The sequence below is a fragment of the Protopterus annectens genome, chromosome 9.part0 (assembly GCF_019279795.1).
Source record: "Protopterus annectens isolate FY-2018-M chromosome 9.part0, PAN1.0, whole genome shotgun sequence".
Lineage (NCBI taxonomy): Eukaryota > Metazoa > Chordata > Ceratodontiformes > Protopteridae > Protopterus > Protopterus annectens.
Window position 1 is genome coordinate 1,629,688,428 of NC_056743.1, and position 26,613 is coordinate 1,629,715,040.

The 26,613-nt window shown below is 42.8% G+C and overlaps 1 long non-coding RNA gene across 1 annotated transcript in view; it reads left to right on the forward strand.

The window, feature by feature from the left end:
* Positions 1-3,279: 3,279 nt before the first annotated feature.
* The window catches only part of LOC122810978, a 306,947-nt gene continuing 283,613 nt past the window's right edge, over positions 3,280-26,613 (forward strand). The window contains exon 1 of the long non-coding RNA XR_006366171.1: positions 3,280-3,336. This is a non-coding gene — a long non-coding RNA (uncharacterized LOC122810978). The remainder of the gene's footprint in view (positions 3,337-26,613) is intronic.

Genomic DNA, 26,613 nt, shown 5'->3' on the forward strand with positions numbered 1-26,613 from the left:
CCTTGCCTAAAAAAGCACCATACTGCACCATGCAAAAACCCATAAACACGCGTAAACACTTATAAACAACACTTTAAATAAATAATTAATTACATACAGTTTCTATTTTTAGATATCTGGCATCCATTTTCTATTTTTAGATGTGTAGCACATGCCAGCTGTCTATATATGTGTGCTGCTTGGCATTGCTATGCTCCACACTGCACAAACATGGGTACATAAGTAAAAAAAAAAAAAAAACAGTTAAATGGAACATTATAAAATAAAACTTGCATATTACAAATTTGACAGACTTCACAGCCTATCAACAGTGGTGGGGTGCATTAATGGCTGCCTCACCGTTTACTAAACATCCGAGCAGGCATCTGCAACCATGAGGATACCCTATACCTCTCCCTACACTGATTCAGTAACCCTGTTCCTTGGCTCTCCATTAGCAATGTGCCATCATTAATATGCATGGCGCTCTGCTGAGGGGCAACCGTGGCTGTGTACATGGATACATTCTGTGTAGGCTCTACACGGTGCCTACACAGATTTTACTAAATCATGGGGTATGTATTCCTGTACAGAAGTATATGTTGTATGTGTTATGGCATAAATTTAAATTAAAAACTGATTTTTGTCATTACAATTCAAGTCGTAGTTGCTGGCTTTTTTGCCTTTAAGGGAAGGAGCCCAGACTCAGTTTTTATATATATAATCATGTCAGTGAATTGTTTTTGAAAGATAGGCATATATTTACAGATAGAAAAGATACATAAACCAGGTAGTTGCTTAGAAGCAGTTCTCTGGAATATAGTTTGTAATAAAAGGATTACATGTAATTGATTGAGTAAATGCAATAAAAGATACCATGCCTAAAGTAGTATGTCTTACTCTATGTTTTCTAGTGTACACCACTTATGCTAGTAATGCAGTTTGCACCCGGCTGCAGATATAAATGACTTTTGCTATGAAGTATCCTTAATTGTACATTGAGAGTTATGAACAGATATGGCCAACAACAAACTATAAAACTAGAAAAATGGGTAAATTCTGAGTAAAACTGGCTAGACTTTTAAAGGCTCTCGAGCCATTAGCCTGCTATTTTCCTATGAAACTATGACCCTAAGAACTTATAGTTTTGGTAGTTTAACTAATTGTTGATGCCTTTTTGTCTTCAGTCAGCTTAGTAAACCAGAAGGATATATTAAAGAGTTTCTTGATCAGAGATCATGAATTCAGAGCATGAATCTTTTCTGTTTTATATGAGAATTAGTGGCTTGTAATATGCAGTTTATGTAAATTTACATCCATGCAAATAAAAGTAAAAAAGCTTACAGCTGCAAATTATGACTTATTCTTTTTGTGTCTATGCATAAATAACATCCTTCAACATCTTTCAGTGATCTGTTGACATATACAAAGAGTTCAAACTGAGCTTTATGCATTTGCTTTATAGAAGTACATATAGCAAAATACATTTTGCCATTTGTTTCTCTGTCTTATTGGAAGGATATTGTATTTTTTATTGAGTAGAATAATACTGAAGAATTTTGCATGTGCTAGAACAAGTTTAGATAGCAATGCATAGTAATTGTGCATATTTCAGTATGGTAGAGGAACAATCACTGTATTAAATTATGATATCATTGTAGAATATGTATAAATTGTTTTGGTGAAATAATTTCAATAAAAGGTAACAATTTTAAGTTTATTGTTTACTTCCTAGTGTCTTTTTTTTGGAGGATGCATTTTATAATATTTTGCCTTACGTATGTCCGTATTTGCTGCTGCAGAGTTCCTAATTCATATTTATCTCAGGTTTGGGGCACTGTTTGATCATGAAGGCTAATATTCATAAATATATACATTAGACTAAATTCTGTCACTGTGTATTGCATTTTATAATGGCAATAATTAATGCTTTCTTTCAGCATTGTTCTGTTGTTTACCAGCATGTAAATTTGTGCTTCTTCTAAAAGCATGCTAATTAGTATTCTAATTAGCTACAGTGTCCTGTATTTTAGTGAGACTGCCAAACTGATAGGATAAGTGATCTGGCTTCTGATTTGAGTGTGGTACACTTCAGTAGCAGATACAAAAAAATACCCATTGTAACGTATAGTAATGCACCATATTAAGGTGTACGTAATTTATGATTTTCCTGCAGCGGGGAAGCTGTATAGTCACAAGGGCAAAACATGAGTATACAAATTACAAACTTGCAAACATGGGTAAATGTACTCCCACCTCCTTTCATCTATCTCAAATCTACATCATAGAGAACTAGCAGCCCCTCTAATATCAGATAGAATGCAGTTAACATACTTAATAACATAATTTCTTCTGCATACTCTTATAAGACACTATGGGTGACTACTCATATATTTATTATATGCCGAGTCTTGACTCTTTTATTATTTCTTAATATAGACATATAAATTCATGTATCTGATACAGTATGGTGCAAATGTTACTGTCACTTGAATTTTTTTATTGACTGTATAATTTTGTACAAGTATTATAGTGTGGTGCAAATGTCTCCTTTTTACATATTTTCTGTGTATTACTGTATGGAGCTTTTCTCCCTAGGCCACCACTGAAAATGGACAGCTCTGCCTAGTCGGACATTCTCTGTAAACAAATGTAAAATAAATAAAATGACCTTTACCCCTGACATAGTGTATAAGTTATTATGCAACCACATTATTTTAAAAACAAACATCTTACATTATTAAAATAACAGTATAATATATTTCAAACTCCATCTTCTTCCTTATATCTGCAGTGATGCAAGTCAGTGGGAATGGTTTTAAAATATGCACTGCGTGTGTATATCACTGCCATGGTGAAATATGCATAATGCTTAGAAGGGTATAGTTTTTGCCACTTGCAATCATGGCAGCAGAAAAAAGAAACTGCATTTTGTTAATGTATAGGACGGGGGCATTTTAAAAATAAAGAACTGAGGGAAGTAAATGAAATACAATATTAAATATAGCTGACTCAAGAATAGCTTTTAAACTTAAATAAATATTAAGCTGTGTTTGGCTTCTTAATGGTGATTACAAATCTGGACATTTTGTAAATACTTTTGGCTGCTACACTGACCAAGGTTTACTTTGGCTATTGAACTCATATGTGGGAGTTATACATTCCAATGTGTTGCACTTCCATGGAAGGCAAAAAATCTTCCTGTTACATAATGTTGTTTAAAAATGTCCCTTGGTGTATTTTTATTATGTCTTTTTTTTTCTAGATGAACATATTTTTATCCATAAAAACTGTCTCTCAGTTAAGAAAATATTTTCAGTCAATCGATAAAGATGTATCAAAGATCAAGAACACAAAGTAAGAAATTGTAAGACTTACTTACATGGCTTTATTTTCTTTTGTTCAATACTTCCTCTAATGTATGTGATACTGACATAAAATGGAAATATACTTCACAATTTAATCATATGAGTATGCTAAAAAAGGTTAATAATGTATGTGAAGAAAATTGATTGTGTGGTAAATTATGCTGAGCCTTGGAAAGACATAGCGTGGAATTCAATAAACCCCACACGGAGCAATTCTCCATATAAGAATAGCGTTGCAGCCTGAACAAGGAACATGGCCACCAAGCAATTCAGGAAACAGGGCTGAGGGGCGTGCACAAATGTACGGACATGGAGTTGTCCGTGGAATGCAAATCACCTCCTAAGGTGGTGAAAATCATGCAAATGAGGTTGATTTGTGATTCAGCAAACAGAAAGGCACCTGTGTAGGTGTCATGCAAGTGTAGGAAATGTACGTGGTTAGAAACCATGTACCGGACTGTAAAAGTTAAACAGGGGCTGAAAAAGCCCTCCAAAAAGGTGGACAGTGCACAGTAGGCATCCAGATTTCCAAAACTATGGCCAGCAATTCCAAAAAGCAATGCAATGTAATAAAAATATAAACTTTTTTAATATATCTGTCACTTTTAAGCAGCGGACAGCGATGAGCAAACATGCTATTATGCAAAAAAATAAATAAATAAATAAATAATAAAAACTTTATAAAATGAAAATTAGACACTTGCAAACGTATTGCATTATAGTGCCCAGCAGGCAGGTTACAGTGGTTGCTAACGGGACAGGCCCTGATGTAGTGCAGTATTCAGTGTATATGCAATGAGGTGTATGTAAATGAACCAAGGTTATATAACAGCGAAAAGGGCCACCGTGTCTGCAGGTACAAACCATGGTAGGGCTAGAACAGTGATGGTGTAGGCAGAACAGGTAGCTGATATCACAAGGGGGTTAGTCACTCTATGCTAAAGCAGATTGGAGTTTAGTGGCATCTGTTTGCTCTCAGCTAAGCACAGATAAGCAGGGGTGTGCCTGATGCTGCTGAGCATGCTTTAGCTAGTTTAAGAAAAGCTAAGGGTGGCCATGGTTGTGGGAGGGTCAAAACTGCTGAGCACTGTTTACATTAGCGCCGCAGGTTTGCGCGATGCGACACACTGCTTAGCAGTGAAAGAAATAGGAAAGAAAAAGTAAAAAAAAAAACTTGCCTGGGAAAGCTAATCAGGTAGAAATGACTGATAAGCCCTGTTCAACAGACACTGGCCCATTCAAACCCCCCCCCAGTGCTATACCTATCAGGTGGATTGCAACATAATGAGCCAATCACAAAGGCTGCACCTGCAGCACACCAGTATAAAGTATGCATACATCATACAATCTTATTTTCTCATATACTCTGCACCATTGGAGTACACACTTGGGAATTTTAACTGACAAAATGCTAGGGGCTGCTGCTGATCTGCTACATATGTATGTGCCTGAGGCTGAGGTCATTGAAGATGATGATGCTAACAATAGGTCCAGACTGAGAAGGACAAGAGTTTTCAGGCCCAGGGCAACCTTCCAGGGGCTACATGAGATGGAGATTGTAGAGCACTACAGGGTAGACAGGCACATATTACAAGAACTCACTGAGCTCTGCCACCCTCAACTCAGACCCAGAGCCAACAGAGGGAAACCCATCCCAGTGGAAATAAAGGTATGTGTAGCCCTTAGAATATTAGCTACAAGTACTTTTCAACGATCATCTGGATATAATGGGGATCTCACAAGCATCTACATCCAGAGTACTCTGCCAGTTCCTGGATGCCATACAAGCACATACCAGTGAGTGCATTTATTTACCCCGTACCTCTGAGGAGAGAGTCAGCAATATGCATCTCTTCCACCATGTAGCACACTACCCTGAGGTGCTGTGTGCCATAGACTGCACTCATGTGCACATCAAAGCACCACCCAGTAGAGAGGGTAGGGTCTATGTCAACAGCAAAGGGTATCACTCCATCAACTGCCAGGTCATGTGCAATGATGAATATGTGTGCTGGCAGCCCTGGCAGCTTTCATGACTCCCACATCTGGCATGCCTCACAGCTGTACCAGACATTTGCCAGGTGGGACATCCCATACGGCCATATAGTGGAGGATGCTGGCTACACACTGGAACCATTGATGATGGCACCCATCAGAAATGCACACACACCTACTGAAGAATGCCATAATGAGGCACATGCAAAAACTAAGAACATCATAGAGCATGTGTTTGGGCTGCTCACGTCATAGTTCCACTGCATCGATATAGCTGATGGAGCCCTGCAGTACTCTCCAGTCACGTGTGCACAAGCATTCACAGTATGTGCCATGCTACACAATATAATCCTGTGGAAACAGCTGTGGCAGGAATATTACAGGGAAGGACACACCACCTTCCACCAGTGCCAAGGTCCCCACAGCCACAAGAGGACTTGGAGGAGGAACCCCTTGAGCCTATCCCTGTAGGTAGATGTAGACATGCCCAGTATGCCCTGGCCTTAGCAAAGAGGCAATCCATAGCACATGCACTGACAACCTAGGGACCTAGAGACTGACACCTCACTCTAACTCACATGCATAGTAAAAAGGATGCCAGCCACACCACACAAACTGTACCTTAGAATGTATTGGTTGTGTACAGCATGCATCAAACAGAGACAACCATGAAGCACTGCTATCTCAACCGCTGATAGCATAAGGTATGTCACTCTTCTTTACAATTAATTAATGGGTTGGTAGACTGGGGTAGCATATGTATAGACCTGCCGCATGTATGCAAGGGAATAGAGTGGGCTAGCAGGATAGCTGCAGACAACTGACAGCTGTGTGGGGCAACAGGAACTCTCCACCCAATACTGGCAGTAGGCCCCAAGCCAGCAAAATGCAATGCACTATGTGAGAGAATGACATACAGTAGGGTCACAGGACAGATGCCTGACTGTCAGTGCTGGAGTTCCCTACCCAAGCACACTCGTATCCTCATACAACTGTAGTCACAGTATATTTGCAAGGTAAAAGCACGCACCACACAATCCCTGGGCTGCCCCACTCAACCTGGTGATGTACCATTTCCCCAATATGCAGGGTTCAAAGGGCTATGTTTGTCTGGGGTTGATAATGTCAGGAAGTAAACTGCACTGTCTGGTGGCTGTTGTGGCTTAGTGGGTAAATGAATTACCATGGTTGATGAGGTACATGGTTCGAGACTGGCTGCACCTACTGTTTTGCATGTGAGCTACAGCTATGGTAGGAGTTCTACAGACTGTCCATATTTCAGTATTTCTTACTGGAAGAAAGCTGGACAAAGACAGACATAATTGAGGGACAGGTGGTCATGGATATGTACAGTACATAGCCTTCAGTAACCTAGACAGTGGCTAGTAAAACAGCAGATTGTAACAAGTCAGTGTAGCAGCAGGATATAAAGGCTGTAGTGTAACTGTTTCTGTATTTACAGCAAGTCAGTGAGAACCATCCATACCCCACAAATGTACAGAGTTTAACAGAATGTCCACATTTATGGCTCGCATATCTGTTCTGTTTGTCATAACATTTGCAGCTTTCTGGCAAACTATTGACAAATGACTAAAGCTTGCTGTGAGCAACTAATAACAGACAGGTGAGATGCAGACTTCATACCCATTGGAAAATGCATGGTAATACAAAACCATTCTACCAACTGTCTAGGTTTGTAACAGCAATATTAAAATCCTGTCCCCATGTTTGGGCCTATGTCCCACTGTTATATATGGCCCTGTCCACATTAATGGCTGTAAGAGTATGAGAGGTTTGGGCAACATGTAGCCTTATAATAACAGTACAAGACAAAATGCCTGAAGAGCAGAGCAGATGTATGGGGCACTATGCCTGACAACCTGCAAAACAGGTACAGTCAGAGGTGTGAAGTCTGTAACCCTGTCTGTGGTGTTACATCTCTTATACCACTCACAGTATACCTACAAGTACACAGAGCAGCAACTGTGGACAAAGGCAGGAACTGGAGCAGGGCAGGACAAAGCTCCACATATAAGGGGAAGGATGAACTACTGGCCAGACTAATGTAGAAAGTACAGAATACAACAGTTTGTGTAGCAGCATATATTCCCTGCAGTGTATGGAGTCAGTAACCCAAATGTCTGTCAGCGTTTCCTCACATCAATCTATAATGATCTGCCACTGATGTTCCAAGAAATCACAGTGCTGTGTAAAATGACCAGACATATGCAAAACTATGTTCAGTCCAATACACGCTGTACACACCCTGCATATGGGTCAGATATTGCAGACAGCACACAGCCACAAAATCCCTCAGACAGTATATCAGGGAGGTGTTAGACTGTTCCACCAGGTCCAGCAAACAATTGGCTGTAGCACAAAAAATCTTGGACTGGAGTACAGGTAGTTCTGGCCTGGAGTCCCATTGGTAATTAATGATGGTCATACTGGGCATGCTCCTACACTTAGCTAATTTCAACTCATGTCTGAGCCCACATCTGACTATAGAACTGTAATGTCCATATATCTTTGTGCATACAGACAGCTATGTATACCTCAGCTGTCTCTCTCCCTATCCCCATCAGGCGTGATTACCCTTATCTATCTGTTTGTGGCACATAAAAGATATATCTGGATCTGTTGGGTTTAATATAGACACGTATATATATAGATTATCTATATATATATATATATATATATATATATATATAGAGAGAGGTAGACAGAGGGGGAGAGAGGCAAACAGAGAGAGGGAGAGAGATAGAGAAACTCAGTAAGGCATAGTATGATGTAGTGCTGCAGCCACTTGTCTTCTGTTGATAACCAATGGCACATGCGAATAGTATGGTGAGCAGTAGTGTGTAATAGTAGGTAAGTTGGAGTTCTAATCTAACATTGGCCACCTTGTGTGTGTATCTGTATATATTCCACATACAGCAGAATACACACACCCAACAGGCCTATGTCTGTGCAGTGGTCACTTATTTTATGGCCCTGTAACTACTGTCCTCCACAACAGTTGCCTCCCTGTCAGCAGCTAATAATGTTATCTACCCCAACAGCAGTGCAGACACTATCCAAATGCATAAGCTCTCTGGTGCATGTGATAACTACATAGCATTATAGTGTAAAGAGATTGATAGGTAGTGGTTCTATTCCCAGCAACAATAACTCAGTGTGTGTGTGTGTGTGTGTGTGTGTGTGTGTGTGTGTGTGTGTGTGTTTAAATATATCCCCTTGCAGCTGTGTTTAGTTTCTGCCTAGGTTTGTGCAATGCCAATATATTTTAAAGCATGTGCATACCTGTGACTCCCCATTGGCCTACTTTACAAGGCCTGCTAATTTCATCAACCTTTGATGCACCATTAGACAATCTGCAATCACATAAGGTCTGTTGCGCATGTGATAAGTATATAGCACTATAGTGTATACAGTTAAATAGGTAGGGGTTCTAATCCCAACAATGATAACTCAGTGAGTGTTTGTAACTAAATCCCCCTGTAGCGGTGTGTTTATCTTGACTATGTGTGTGCAGTGCCAATACATTTTATGGCATGTTTCTCCCTGTTAACCCCCCCATTGGATTACATTCCAGGGCCTGCTGCTGTCAGTCATGCTTAGATGCACTGTTAGACACTTTCCACCCACATAAGCTCTGTGGTGCATGTGATAAATATGTAGCACTATAGCAAAGGTAGGGATTCTAATCTCACAACTGGCAACTCTCTGGGTGTGTGTCCTGTAGCAGTGTGGCCGCCTTGTGTGTGTGATGGTTATACCATTTTGAGAGCCTGTTAACCCTCCCATTGGATCATATAGGCCAGACTTCCAGACCTTATTACGTTACGTATATCTGAATATCTGAGCAACATTAGGAATAAATGTTCTACAAATGCACTTTATAAACATGCTATTAAACATCCAACTGCCAAATTTCAATTTACAGTCATTGACAAGGTATGTGGCAACAGGAACTGTAAGGCAGGTTGGCATAATATTTTGAATAGAAATGAAAAAGCCTGGATTGTTAGACTTGGTGGGTTATTTCCACCTGGTTTAAATGAACATTTATAAATTAATTAATTATTAATTGGCTTAGTGATAATTGTGGTTCTTAAATTACTAGATATGTGAGTCTTGATACTGCAGTCTATGTGATACATTGAAAAAGGCTTTGTGCCAAAACCAGTCTGTTGATTGTGGTTTGACTTTAATAAAGTAAATGTTTCCTCAACTACTAGTGCTGGCCTCATTTATTTGATGTCATGTACACACTCAAGCCATGCGTCAGCCCTACATTAGGGTATGTTGGACAGCTGTGGAACATAGGTTCATAGGTTCATAGGTAGGTACTAGGCTATTGGCCCTGGGGCCTATACAAGCCCAGCCAAAAAGGTACCCTGGCTTTTGCCACCCAAGAAAATTATTTTCCTGTGCCACTGTTGAGCAGAGCCACAGAGGTGATCCCCGGGGTGAATTTCCTATTTCCCATCCAGTCATCAAGATTTTTCTTGAAGAGTGCTAATGAGGAGCTTTGTTTGATATAGATAGGTAGTTTATTCCAAAGTATGGGAAGTCTCTGGGACAGGAATCTATCCCTCCGGCATGTTCTGTTTATTGTGGTGACAAGGTTTAGATCCCTAGAGCATGTAGCTCAGAGGGATTGGGATTCTTTAAGTGGAGCATGTCCAACAGCTCTGGGTTTGACATAGCTTTGTATGTTAGGCAGAGATCACCTCTGAGTAGGTGATATGTGACAGAGTAAAGCTGGAGATTTTTGAAATGGTCTGCATAGGGCATCTGTTTGAGGTATTTCTGCGGCCTTTCCAGTTGTTATAGATGTCTTGTGAGGTACATACCAAAAGGGGCATTGTACTCTATAATGGGTCTAATGAGTGATGAGTAGAGGAGAACAATGACCTTTTTTTTTCTGGATGAGAAACCTTTTGTGATGAGGTGTACCACGTAGAAGGATTTTCTGACTACTGTGGCGATATGATTATCAAAGGAGAGACTACTGTCCACCTGTGTCCCAAGGTCTCTTATCACACTTTCGGTGTTAAGTATACTACCACCTATGTTGTAGTTCATGGGTACAGAATTTTTATCAAAGGGGATGACAATGCACTTTTTAGCATTGAGCTTGAGGCCATGGCTTTGACACCAGGCATCTGTCTCAGTGAGGCCCTTTTGTAGGATGTCCACATCATTAGAAGTTTCGATTATGGCTCCTAGTTTGCAGTCATCTGTGAACTTTGTTAGCCAAAGACCTTCTGTTTTAGCCTGTACTTCAGAGAAGTAGATACCAAACAGGAGAGGACCCAGGACTGAACCCTGCGGTACTCCACTTGTCACTTGTCTGAAGTCGGATTTGGAGTCTGCTACTTTCACAGTGTGGGTTCTGTCAGTGAGCCAGTTGGCAACCCATCTTGTGACATAGGGATTTATACCTAGTTTAGTGAGTTTGTCTATAATTCCAGAGTGGGGGATCGTGTTGAAAGCTTTGGCAAGATCTAGATAAGCTGTGTGAACCACCTTACCCTTGTCTACGGCTTTGGTGACTGCTTCAAAGAAGTCTATCAGGTTTAGGAGACAGGATCTGCCTTTTATAAACCCAAACTGGGTGGGATCCAGAGTTTGGAGATTACCAATGTCTTTGTTTATATGTTCCATGATGATACGTTCCATGGCCTTGCAGACCAGGCTCGTCAGGCTAATGGGGTGGTAGTTCCCGGGGTCTGTGGTGGCTCTCCCCTTGTGGAGTGGGATAACCATTGCTGTGCGCCATTCAGCAGGCACAAAGCCTGAGGTGAGGCTATGATTGAACATGGTACTTTGGTGGGGTGCCAGTTCGTTCTGTAGTTCATGTAGAACGCAGCCTGGGATGTTGTCTGGTCCCATGGATGCTGTGTTCTTGGCTTTGGATAGTGTGGTTTTTACCTGTGCAGCCGTGATTACAGGAACTTTGCATTCTTCCAGTATAGAGATGGGCTGTTTAGGAGGTGAGAGGGGGGTAAAGTTAGCACTGAACCTATCTGCCAGGATGTTGGCAATATCGGTTGGGTCTGTATATTTAGTGCCATTGCGCTGTAACTCAGAGCAGATCTGAGTGTTGCCATTGAGATTCTTGACATAGCAATAGAATGCTTTGTGGCTGTCTTTAGAATCAGTGGTGATTTCGTTTTTGTAACTAGCTTTGGAGAATTTTATCAGGGATCGCAGCTTCTTACTGAGGCTGATCAGGGAGTTCCTCCACTCGTGGGATTTTATTCTTTTTTGTAAAAGTTTCTTCCTTCTGTTGTACAGTTTGTTTATGGCAGGGGACCACCAGATTGGCTTCCTTTTTTTGGAGGATAGCGTATTGGTTCTGTTTGGGATAGCACAATCCATGCACTCATGTAAGTGCTTATAAAGTGCAATTGTTTTGGATTCAGTAGTCGTAACTGTATTGTCCATCTACATGGGTGTCATGAAGTTCACCACTTCAGTCTTAAGAAGCATGAAGTTGGCTTTGGAGAAATTTTTTAGCATGGTTTCCTTAATGGGGGTGGAGGCAGGATGTGGATATCTAGGGTAATTAGCTTATGGTCGGATCGGACCAATGAGGCGTTGACTTCAGGTGTGGAACACCGGTCACTCATATTGGTAATGACTAGATCTAGGATATTGTTGCACCTGGTGGGGGTGTGGATAAGTTGATCCAGGGCATTGGAGTTTATGAATTCCAGAAAGCGTTGAGCGAAGGAGTTGGTACATGAGTACCCTAATATTTTCCAGTACATCAAGAAAAGAGGAGTGGGAGTCCTGGGGCATGGTGAGTGATCTGTAGCAAGCTACACTTTGGATTGCAGTTTTGCCCAGAGTTAGTTGCACTTGGATAACCTCGGCTGCATTATGCTGAGCATCTAGCCTGGAGGTGCATGGCAGATTGTACAGTTAACCATCTCTGGCCACAAACATGAGTACTGGTTCCTCCAGGTGTGGCACTGGCACCACCATGCCCACAGCCAGATGAGGTACTACTTGCTGATGGTAACCGGTGTCTGCTGGGTTCGTGTCCCTGACAGGACCATCCAAGGCCACGTGCCCATAGCCTTCCACATTGTAGTGTGGACAGCACCCTCCCTTTAGTAGTGCTTTTGACACTGGCACTACAGGAGTGTGACTGTGCATGGCTGCATGGGCTCTCAGCTGATGTTGCTGACCTACGTCCACATGCCTGACACCCTGCTCCCAAAGCATTTTGAAGCACAGACATTGCATGGTTAAGGACTGACAAGGTCTCATCCCTTTGTCTATCCACTACATCACCGAAATAATGTAAGGCATCATTAATTTTGTGGATGGAGTCATGCATTCTAGGCAGTGTGGCATCCATGACCCTGAGCATCCATCTGGTGTACTATTCACAATGTGCCTGTGCCTCCATGAATAACTAAAACATGCATTGGGTGACACATACTGTGACACCTCTGACAGGTGCTGGATGGGCAGCAGTCTTCCTTCCAGTACCCCGTCAGTCTGCCTGTGTGAGACCTCACCAGCTGTCTGGCTATGGATAGTGTCTACAGTCACAGATGCCATAGTTGCCACACTATCCTGTTTGATGTTACCACCCTGTGACTGTCCAATATCTGCGGAAGCTGGAAACTGGGTATGTGTGGGCATACTGACTCTGTGTGGGGACATTGGGGGAGGAAGTGGGATGTCAACAAATGGTACAGATTTAGCTCCCAACAACCCCACTTGTGCCTCACAATGGCCACCATCATCATCAGAGTCTGATGAGACACTGACATCAGGTTTTGAGAGGGACACACTCCAACCCCCATAGTCACCTGTGTGGGGAAGACAACATGACTACATTAATTCCTGCACTATAATGTCTGCTGATCCACACACATATACACACACACAGACACACACACAGACACACACACACACACACACACACACACACACACACACACACACACACACACACACACACAAAACATACAAGTGAGGTGCCACAAATGCATTAGACAGATCACACTTTATGACTGATGTCATGCATAACACACAAGCAGACCACAACAGACACACACAAGACAGGCCCTTAACAACATGCAGTGCAGCTACATCCATGAATGTTGCTAGTACTATACAACTGTGAGATAAGTGACATGTCAGTGTATGTGATGGACTTTCACCTACAACACAGTGCACCCATTTCTACAATAGTAATGTACCCCTTTATAGCAGACTACCTACACCTTCACAAAAATATGTGCCAGTATGTTACAGCACCTGCAAATATGCTACTGTGATTACCGATGTAATGCACTGTAGTGCACCCCTTCATAAGTGAACATGCAGGTATTGCAATATGGCTAAGCTTAACAGTTGTGTCCATGGCAAACTGGCAGCCCTTAACAAGCCAAGGGTACAGATGAGCCATAACAAAACAATTCCACACTCGACAGTAGCAGGATGATGGACCCCAGCCACACCAGAGGTACCTATGGATTTGAGAGGGAGAGGTATTGTCAGCAGACACAAATGTGGCATTGGCACAGGATAATATGTGCATAAAGCAAAACGTACAGTACAAACTGTGATACTACCCATATTGCTGAAATTTACAAAATGTGGTGCACACACATGCATTACAACCCCCCACAAATGCAGATTGACCTGGCATATGCGTACATATATGAAGAAGCTGCCACTATGAATGCTGCAGTGTTAACATGACAACTGGAGGCTTACCTGGATGCTCCTCGGCTGTGAAAGCTGTGCCACCCACCCCCACGACATATGGTGTGATCATTTCTTGTGAGCTGGTGGCTGTACCAGGTTTGCCAGGAACTTCTCTGTGACCGAGAGTGGTTGTTGTGTAGCAGACCCTCCACCAGTGCCAGCACGGTCCCTGGCCACAGCTGCAGCCCTTTGCTATGCATGATGTATCATATCAGTGGTATGCTGTTGGACCTGCTCATAGCTCCTGTTGTGGTGACCCACATGATTAACTGATGCATAAAGTCTGCCCGCAGTGCGTTCTTGCTGGTTATGGTGACTCATTGACAGCAGGACCTGGTGATGGAGTCTCTCTGCATCAATTATGGTGTCAGTCTCTGCTTCTGAGAAAGGTGGATTCCTACTGTGGGACATCCCTCCTGAAAGACATGAGGAAGGGAACACATCACATGACCACATACATTGCTCACCATTATGTACACACCCTGCGCATCCACATTTGCCAGCACTATCCACCACTAACTTCCACATCATATCCCACCATCTATCACCACAGTATGTATGTGACTATCAGCAACATAGTGGCAATACATCATGCATTGCCCTCCTGATCTTGATGTTTCCTGCTACTTGCTGTATGTCCTATAAGATGTTTAAATGCATGTTCCTGTTGCACTTATTACTGCTTGTTCATAACCTAACTATATTGTATGCAGTGGTGTCAGCCTCCTACTGTTGTAGTAAGCACCTGGGCTGTAGGCCCACCCCTTAGGTTTCCCTGGCCTTCCTCCCTCAAATTCTGGAATATATGGCTGGGCAAAGTCCTAAAGTTTCCCCTGCCAGTCCAGTTGATATGGGTATCCTGGCACAATGTAGCACCTGTCTTATGTACAGGAATGGACAACCATCTACAACCACCACCAAGGAACACACTGTGAGAGAGATGCTGTGACATTAGGAATCTACAGTCAATGCTCTCTCCCTCTCAAGCCTGCATATCTGTCCCCGAAGAGGTTGTTGACACAATCAGTACACCTCACACACCACCCACACATACACACACACACACACACACACACACACACACACACACACACACACACACATGCAGAGCTCCTCAACATACACATCCGCAAACAAAGGAGATCTCCAAGGCAAAGCCACAAGTGAATGCCACAGCCCTACACAGCACATACCACACATAGCCACACACCTGTGTACCACAACCACGAAGGTGTCACCACATATCAAATATATTACACATAGGAGACTCCATTGTGAGACACACTGATGTGCCTCTCATCAGGCTGTATATGTGGATGGTCACAGTTGCTTGTGTCAGTGGACAGAATCCACCATATTGCATATGCACTGCTGTCTCTCATCAACAGGTACTATCATGAATCTGTCTTACTCCATGTTGGTGTGCCTGACCTGAACTGTACCTGCCTGGACTATATGCAGTGAGACATGAGTAAGCACGCTGATTATGTGTCCCAAGCAGGTATGTCCCTAGCCTTATGCAGCATACAGCTGTCACCCAGACTGATGCCACAATACAATCAGGAAATGATTGATCTTAACATGTGGCCTGTTATCTTGTGATATTCCAGGGGGTTCTAGTACCTCAGAGCCTAGGATGATATGGTCAACAAACAGACCATGATGCTTTGCTGGAGATGGCCTCCATCTGTCCCAACTGGTCTTTAAATTTCTGGCAATGGTTCTCACCACCTCCATACTGCCTTCATTAGGAAAAGTGGTGAGGTTATCACTATCAACATACAACTGTCAGTGCAGCACACATTGAAGGTCATGCTGCTAAATGGTAGCAGTCTGAACATAACTTTGCCCTGAGTGCAAACATTCGTAACCCTGGGTAATGATGACATCTGTGCAGTCACAGACACATGGTTGAAAGCTACAGAGAGCACCCCAGTCTTACCTGGTCAATCATCCTATCATACAGTCAGACCCCAAAGTGTGGGCGGTAATGCCATGGGACATGGGATTTCAGTATGTATGAGACACATACACACCTCCATGCTATACAACCAGTAAGATGCACAGGAGACACTGCTGGGGCAGTTCACCATTGCCAACACACCTATTCAAACCATAGCTAGCTACCAGCCAACACATTTGACCAGGAAGCCCATTCTGCGTATATGAACCTCATCAACTTTAGTAGGATTTATATCTGTACCCTGATCCTGGGTTACTTGACTGACCCAAACATACATTGGAATACATACCAATGCCAGCACACAAATGGACAGAGAGCCATCAACACAGTAATTGCAAACACCTTGGTGCAGCTAGGGCTACCCCCACATGAAGTGAAGATGTGGTGGAGTTGAAATTACACAAACTGGGTTACCACTGCTGTATCCATACAGTGTCACTCTCCATGGCAAAGCAACCATCATGTGGTCATGTTTTCTGTTACTATCTCCCACAATACCTGTGTAGCTAAGGTCAGACATACATACATACATACACCACCAACGTGGAATACAGCCTCCTGTGGAGTGGTATACACAGCTTCCAGCCCCCAACCCCTCTGTAGGAACTGGCACCAATATCCACACATACACACAAGCGCTATATGTGCATTTGTATAGATGCATGGAGTCAGGTATATCCAACAGGACTACATCATACTCTGCAAGGATAGGTACACCTGTGTGGTGGACATCTGTAAGAAATAGTGTCTATAATAGGGATGGCATACCGCCATCCGAGACAAAGTAGGAGCAGGTGCCCATTTTAGAGCAATGTCTCCTTAGCATGAACAAGCAAATGGGATCACTCCTGGAAACCTGCACAGCAAACACAGAGCCTACATTGTCAACATCCACTACAGACAATCCTCTCCCCTTCTGCACATATGTCTACAACATCAGAGGAAGCACTAGAATCTGCTCACTTGTGGTGGACAAGGACACCACCTATACCAGTGTTGTAGGTTTAGCATACTTGATGCGTGACAAAGTCAGTGTAGGCTTCACCTCCTGTCCCCCCATCTGTACATCAGGATGTTCCCAGTACCTGCCCCCTTCTCCTATATGTAGTGAACAGATCACCACTGCCATATGAAAGTCATGGTATGCAGCCACCATGGGAGCCTATAACATCACAGGATACATCCTGTATGACCCCAAGCATGACCTTGCAACACCATAAGGCACTGTATTCAAAGGAGGCTTGACTACCGCCTTTGTCCCAACCATGTGAAGGACAACCACTGTCACCCCTTTACATTAAGGTGAGCCGTCCACCAATATGTCACATTATACACCCATCAGCCTAACTAGGCTGATCTGCAAGGCCATAGCACAGTTTATAGTGACCTCATTAACAAGGACATTGACAACATCCCCACACTCCATCAGCATAGTTAGACTTCATCAAGGAAGGGATCATGTCTGGTACACTTGGTTGACCTCTTTGACACAGTCACCAAAGCCATGTGGGGAGGTGAGAGTGCACACTACCTACCTTGACCTGGACAAAGACTTTGACGGTATAACCCATTTGGCCATAACAGATGTATGCTCCCAAGTATGCATCACACCATATTTTACAAGCAGGGTAGCACACTGGCGCGCTGACATGACCCACCTAATCCACATAGGAGAATCCACCTCAAGTGGTTAGCCAAAACTAGCAGCACCACCTGGTGTTTTGTGTTTGAGCCTCTGTTATATGTGGTGTGCACTTCTGATGTGCAGGGCACAGCCACTGGGCTATGGGCGACCATGTTTGCAGACAACTGCATGCAGTGTGCTGTCACCGGATTCCATAGTGATGTGGACACCTGCCTAGGTGGGTCTCACACAGACACATGATGGGTGCCAGAAACATGTCCTCAGGCTACATACCAGGAAATGCAGTGTCAACCCCTTTGGGGAGACTGACATCCCCACATATTATCACAGTAATAACATCCTAGGCACACAATCAGTAGTGAGGAATCTGTGCACACAGGTTGATGGCAACATGACAATTCCCTACCATGTTGATTCTGTTGTAAGGTATACCTTCTACATGGCCTTCCTCATACATAAGGGTATGTCATCCAGGGACATGGGATCATAACATCTCCCCAATAAGGCCCATTATTGAGTATAATGCCCTGTTCATCATTCACCTCACAAAGCACATGCAGCAATTGGGGACATCACAGATGTTCCCCACCAGGGAATACCAGGGCCTCAAACATCTACCATACACACATAGGCTATAAGCCCATCCCTCTATCCAGTTTCATACATACTCCTCAGAGGTAACCTCTGCCTAGTATACAAGGCAGTGAAATCATGGACTCCACTTTGTTGGGAATGCTGCACAAATGCAACTGAAGCTCAACTCTATTAACCCACACACATGCCCTCAACCTGGTGTGTGACATCAACTGGGCTTGTTGGTGGCTCAGATGTGTATCCCACACACTCACCCTTCTGTGGAATGGACACCCTTTCCACATCAGGCAGGATAGCTGTTTACACCTTTGCAAGCGGAACCTGGGTAACTGGGTGGTTAACACCACATACAACCTTGGGATACCACCTGTGTCCCTGTTAGGCTGTGGCATCAGGTGTTGCCTTGCATACACATGGGATATCATCTAGGCTAGCTTTATGGGGGCTCAGAGCCCATAATCTAGTAACCTCATATAATCATATGTATACCAGTTATGGCCTGTGTGCTGTAACAGACTGTGTTGTTATGTGTCCACACACATCACAGCCATCTACTGTGGTGTGTCCCCTATGGGCAACATTACAGTACCATGTCATACAGTGACCATCTGACAAATACATGAGTGTTATTACAAATGTATGTGGACATGTCAGCAACATGTGTGCTACACAATACTTGGGAGTGGTGCAAATGTGGTGTAGGGTTTCCTCCTGGTAGGTGCCTGACATCTGCAATACACAGATGTTTGTGGAATGTGTACATGTGCCTGATATATGTGAACCCCCTGCCAGACAAACGTGGATGTCTGAAAACCAGTTGGACTATATGTCATTGTTGTACCTAGACCCCTCAGAAGACAGTAATTAATATCTAGTACTGTATTTATTCCCTTACATTGCATGCTCAATATGTACACACTGCTGCTGAGGTGCAGCCTATGTCCCCCAACTACTGCTGCCTATAACCTGCTGTCCTGCTGCAGGGGCTCCCAGGTATGCTAGCCATAGCTGTCAGGCAATGGGATACAGGTGTGGCGTACACAGTGACCTACCTAACCAGAGTACATCAGGAACAGTCAGGAGCACCTGGACCCTGGTTGAACTATGCCTGTATGACAGTCACAGACTGAGAGGGGCTCACTGACAGTGCATTATGTGATATGCCAGCTGTATCCCCCAGTAGTTACTGTCACTATTGTACAACAGACAATCCAGTATCATTTGTATGTGAGCTGACCATTGCTGGGGGACTCAGGGGTCAGACCTGTGATCTATGTCACTGCAGACAGAGCCAAAAGGGAAGACTGTAGGTGCCTGACAGCTGACTAACAGCAACATGTCATCCCAAGATATGTTGTTGAGACCTACTGTTGGAATTCCTATTTCCCATGACTGCATTCCATTACATGGGGAATTCTATGGCATACCTGGTATATTGCTGTACTTCTTTGTGAGCAGAAATCCAGTGTTAGGTTTCCTAGAAAAGCACAGTCTGTCTTCATTAAGAAAGTCAAAGACCTGTTTACCATAGGCAGCAGCGTGCCTTTTATAGGTAATGCTCATAAACAGGTGATTGCCTTTGCACCAATTTGTGACTCACACTTGCTAATAGCATGTGAAAGCTGGGTTGCATTTTCATTAGCCAATGGCATGGCAACACAGTGCTATAATTAAGGCCTTCATGTAGGCCTTGGCCCTTTTTCTGGCCTGTGAGGAGGACATTATCGAGGTGTAGGAGCTACAGCATCACAGAGGGTAGGTAGAAATACTATCCACTGTTTAGATTGATGTGGTATGTCAACAGTTTTGCATGCTATGTTTGGCCATTGTTAACAGATTTTCTGATTCTATGGCAGTTTACTGTTTAACAATGTGTGTTGGGGTCAGTAAGAAGACAGGCAGATGTGAGTGTCATAATGGGTGTTGTGTGGAAGGGATTCCTATGTGTTTGGGAGGCATGTTAGGTCTGTAGCAGGTAGCTGAACATACTGTTGCATGTGTAGCAAGCTGCAGCTGCTGCATTCTGGCCAGATGTCATTCTCAGGATTGTGACCACATTGGGGGAGAGCAAGCTGTATATGTGAATGAGGGAACAGTGTCAGCTCTATTGTGACAGCATAGCCAGAGTGAGGGTACACATAACAGTCGAGGTGAGGCATGTGCCTCTGGTACATATGTTACATAATAGTGCCATCCAGAGAGTAGTAGGCAGCATTTAGGACACATATTTATATGTGTGACATGTGTCCCACCCTACAGGCCTTTGACATGCTACTGTGAGTGGAAGTGACTGCGATAGCAGCAACCAGTTCTGCTGGACATTGCAAGGCTCAGTTATTTTTATGTTGTATTAACAAGCATGTAGTTGTCATGCAACAGACTGGACTGTGGCCAGGACTGTGAGTGTCCAGATGTCACACGTGTTAGGTATGTCACAGACATTCCTACTGACTCATTATTATAGCAGGTGTAGTTTCATGACATATGTGCATGCATACAGTGTGTTACACAGGACTGGCATGAACATGTGTGTTTCGATGGGTATGACATGTGACACTGACATGTCTGTCCTGATTTTGTAACCTTAGTCTGCACTGACTTGCCAGTACGTCAGCACACAGAATAGGTTTTATGATAACCATGCCATAAGTAGGTGGCACAACTGTGGACATTCTGCAACAGTCTGTGCAGTTGTCAGCTCTACCTGATATCATAGGCCTCATGTACATCCATCAACATATTTTTGGGTGTGTACTGGTTTGGTGTCTGCATCACAGGCCCAAGTACACTGTCATTTATCCCATTATATGTAGATGTAGTATTTCACTGGCAATCAGGATATCTTTGTAAAAACACCAGTTTTTTTTTCACAGCTGAGTGGCCTGGTGGATGACTGCATTATGCTGTAGTTGGCAAGGTGCTGGGTTCAATACGTGTCAGGGGTGTATGTTTTTGCTGATGTGACATCAGTGTAATTAATGCATGATATATTTATAGAAACACCAGTCATTTTACAGAGCTGAGTTGGTTTAGTAGGATAATGTACTATGTGGTATTTCAGAGGGTCCTGGGTTCAATAGTTGGCAGGGGTGTATATTTTTGCTCATGTGACATCACTGTAATGCATGATATATTTATAGAATCACCAGTTATTCTCCAGAGCTGAGTTGGTCTAGTGGGCTAATGCTCTGTGCTGTAGTTCAGAGAGTCCTGGATTCGACACTTGGCAGGGGTGGTTATTTTGTTGATGTGCATAACAGTGTCTGAATCAGATAAGGTGATTAAAGCAATTTTAAGTGGGTTTGCACAGGTTTGCGCAATGTTAAGTGGTGCTTAGTCCCACTTAAACCAACCCTATTTCCAAAAAAAAAGAAAAGAAAAAGGGTGATAGGAAAGTGGTGAAATGGAGGCAAACAAGGGGAAAAACAATATGAGAGGCAGATAGGGATGTGCAGGATGGGTGTAGGAAAGGACCATAGCTCTCCATTTCTTGGACAGCAACAGCTGTGCATGTTGTGACAATTTGGAATTGGGAGCTTCACATCCCACAGAGAGGGGTTTGGGCAACATAACTTTCTTGATTAATTGCTGCGATGATTGATTGATGGCAGTGTACATGGGAAGAAATGGAGAGCTATGTATGGGGTGATATTTTTTTGCGGAACAGATGCCCCCCCCCTTTTTTTAAGGAGAGTGGAATGTTGGAGAAGGGTTGTAGGTACATTTAAGGAGGTAAGTTGGGTAGAAGAGGTTGTATTTGCAGACAGACAAGACAGGGGACAAGGGCAGTGAATGACACATGAGTGAGGTAAACAACTTGAACAGGGAATTTGGGAATCGGAGGACCAAGAACCTCCAGATGGCAACAGTGAGACTGAGCTCCCCACCCATGGGCAGTCACCACTGCTCCTTCACAGCCCCAAAGGTGGTTGTGGTTGGGGATGGGCACCAGGGCCAGCCTGTTCCTCCAGATGTGCCAGTCTGCCCTCAATCTAGCACAGTTGGTCATCCAAATCATGCTGGATAACCCTGCACACCATCCCTGGGAACTGATTTCGGATGACAACATCCTCTCCATGCATGGGGTGGTGGGCCTCATCCCCTGAGGCAGTTCCACCCATGGGTGGTGTAGGACCAATGGAGGAGGCAGCTCCAGGTTGGGTCCCAGATGTGCTGGGACCCAGTGCCATGGCCAGATGAGGTGGGATAGGCAGATCCAGTGGAACCAGCATACCCAATCATGCTATGGTGTTGAGGTTTGTCAAAGTTTATTGGTTAGTCATGATCAGAACATTTCAATGTTAGCTATAACAGCATGCATGGGTGTTCCAATTAACCCAGAACAATAGAATTGCATAGCATGCAGAACACAGGCATAAACAGAATAACATTCATTATTGTAACAGCATGTCAATAACAGTTATGGCAAAAGGCCAACAACATTGGTATTTCAACAAGGTATGTTAGTATGCAGCCATTGTAATATATAACCAATATTACAGCATAAGGCCCAATATTAGGTTTTGGGAACAGCATATGTAAAATTGCAACCATACCCATAGTATAAGAATATTAATTTATGATGCAGGTAAGGGGTGGAGGGAGAGGAAGGCATTCCATTGCCAACTGTATAGGCTATATTTTTCACAACAGTACTGCTCAATATTCTACAGTCTGTCTTTACTTCATGTCTACAAGTGCCCTATAGCTTTTGTAGCATGTATATACCTCTCAAGCTATCCAGATGGGATAGTATTGGCCAAGCTGTAATACCTACAAGTACATAACTACAGTGGACTGTAACATGTCAGGGGAACATATATGACAACCAAGGTGTACTCTGCACTGATGTTGTTTGAGTGTGGTACTGGCATACTTCAACTGGGTTAATATCTTTGTCCAAGGTTTTTGGCAGCAATGATCACTATCCATGACAGCGTGACACTTGAGAGACATGTACTGTACACAGTACGGAGAGTTTACACTTATCCTGCTGTCATTGGCAGGCATGGGGTTAGACTATCAGCAGACATTAACAGACACACTAGGCATACACCCATACTTACAGTAGACCATTAATTTGTCTTATTAACTTGGAATAGTACGTACTTCATGTTGTTTTATTTAATAGAGTCTTATCACCTTGCTGAGAAATGCTGTTTACACACTACTACATCTGGACACAGACATTAGTATACTCTTCATACAGCTACTACAGACATTTATTTACTTGTAAGTCCTGTGGGGAGAATATCTGTTAACAATACATAGCTATTTTTATAAATAGTTAGTACTACTTGGCTGTTACTATAAATATATCTTGCACATGTCCCTGGATTCAGACCTCGGTCTGTGTGCGGCAAAATTAACAACATATATATTGCTTATCACACTGAGCTACTGGGCCACTGCTGTGCATTGATTGAGTGATATGTACCTAAAGCTCACCTGGTGAAAAAGTCTGACTTGGTAATATAGGTGCAGTGTCACACAAGACTGCAGTGACAGTTGAACATACATGTGTGAGATTCAGGCATGACAGAGATAGTAGTGAACTGTGTATTAATGCTTGGAATGCAGGTGTACACACAATTAACCCCTAGTGGATGGGAATATGTGTGATCTGTACAGACCATATTGGGGTGCTGGGTTGCCTACCTGACCCATATACATTTGCAGATGGTATATTTGCTATTACACTTCCATACTTGCATGCATCAGTGTACATACGCTCAGGGATGCATGTAGCTGAAAAGTAAAGGTTAACACAAGACAGTCCTGGAAGAAACACACTATAGTACCTTACACAGTACTACTCTAGGTTCAAATCTTAGTGCAGAACAAATATCATATTGCATTATGTCATGTAGTACAGTTCCACATCTACATTTTAGCATGACAGTTATTTATTAGACAACCTTTGGTCACTTCTTGGTGTTATACCCATGTTTACTTCACAAAACCTGTAATATCTGATTTCTTGAATAACAGCCCAGAATACACACAACTGGCAGAACACAGATTTATTGAGGGTGAGATGACATAGTGCTTGGTATACAGCTGACAATATTTATTGTTCTACACTTTAAATAATGCAGGCATAGGAAGACATCTGTTATTACACAATCTATGTAGTACTACCTTTATTTATTCACAATTTTGACTGCAGATGTACTGTATTGCCTGTAGATTAGGAATGCAATTAATTTATTCCCTTCACATTTTCAATGCTGGTGTACTTCATTACCAGAACATGTAATATTACTACAGTATACACATGTTATTCCCAAACATTTTTAATGCAGTATTAACTTTCTTTCCATAACAGCGTGTTTCATGCTTTCATCTATATTGAACTGTACCTGGCAATACTCAGTTATATCAGTCCAGGTCTATGTACACATTCATTTCAGTACACTCACAATAGACTATACCTACTGGCAGTTACTGCTGTACTCTTTTTTAAATTAGATTACTATATATATATATTGCAAGATATAGATGTACTCACCATACTCTTGATGCATCCTGGCCAGACACCCTGCATGGGCCTCCAGGTTGTGAGCTCTCTCCTCTGCAGCTGTATGGGGAAAAGACACCATTATGCATGCCTGTCTAAAAGATATTCATACTAGAATTTGATAAATCAATGTTTCCTATAGTTACAAACTTCTGGGGCATTGCGGTCCTGAGCGTCTTGGATACATTGGGTCAAGAGCTCCCCCTTCCTTTGTTTCAGGTCATCATAATGATGATACACCTGCTCACCAGTGTGAGGGATTCCAGTTGCAGTGGTGAGATCATGTGCCAGCCAGTCACAGGCCTCTGACTTGTTTTTAGACCCTGGTACTGGCCTTGCAGCAGCTGATCACCATGGTCTTTGACAAGGAGCCCAACCATGATCCTGGACTCCAAAAAGCCCCAACACATTGCCTGAAAGCATGCACCCTCCTCCAATTCCAGCCATTGTTTCTGCAGTGATTAAACTCCAACAGGTTCTGGCTGTATCCCCACCTGTTCAGCTTAAATAAGACTGTTTTCCCTACCCTTTCCCACCAGTGGACCATTTTTAAAAACGGTAAGTGAAGTTCAGCACCACACAAACCTGCTAAGCTTAGCTGAGCAGTGCTTAAACTGGTAATGCTTAGAAGTGCTTAATGGTGCACAAACCAGCTTAGCTGAGTTGTGGACTGCTTAAATTGGGATTGCTTAGCATTGCCCAATCCAGCTAAATGGAGCTGTGCATTGCTAAGTACGGCTAAACCAGGTCCTGTTTAAGCATTGCTTGGCTTGGCTTAGCAGTGCTTAGCAGAGCTTAGATAAGGGTAAACCAGATTTTACATAATAAATAAAGTATATATTCACATGAATTGCTCATTCATGATACTTTATTATTATGTGCATGTATTTTACTGTACATGACCTAACCCTATGTATTTTAATTACGTTATCTTGGGATGTGACTGTAATGCATTGGACCTTTGTGTGCAGCTGGGGCTTTTCTCCTCGTATCTCCACTGAAAATGAGCTTCTGGACCAGCTGGACTAACCCGGTTAACAAATATCACTAACTACATTGATTAAAAAAAAAAAAATTAATATATTAATGATATCAGATGTAAAAGCTGAATGCCCTGCTGGGTAATCAAACCATAAATCTTCTGCACACAAGGCCATGACTATAACCATTCAGCCAATGTGGATGTGAATATTTCAGCTATACATTTCTGTATAGCTTTTGGTTATGTTTAAGCACTGATGAACGGCGCAATGCTGCATGCAAACCTGCTCAGCTATGCTTAAACATGACTTTTTCCATTAAAATTAAAAGCAGCCAGTTTCTGTTTTTAGATGTCTGGCATGTGTTCATTGGTAAGTGCTATGCTGTGCTGAGGAAACACAAGAGAGAGAGAGAAAAAAAAAGGAAAATGACACTTTAACATTTATATTGCAGTGCCATCCAGCACTTTGACAGTAGAGGAGGTGTGTTACCCATCTCTGGACACTGTAACACACCCTCTGCAAAAAAAAAAAAAAAAAAAACTTGGGAAGGGAACACATTTAACCTTTATATTTCAGTGCTGTCTAGCACTTTGACAGTACAGCGGTTGTGTTACGGATACTGTAACACACCCCCTACAAAAAAAATGGCCAAGAATACACAAATTTAACTTTTATATGGCACTTTGACAGTGCAGGAGGTGTGTTACACATCTCCGAGCACTGTGACACACCCCCTACACTGATTCAGTAACCATGTTATGTGGCTCTCCCTCAGTAGTATGCCTTCATTAATATGCAAGGTGCGCTGCCAAGGGGGAGCTACA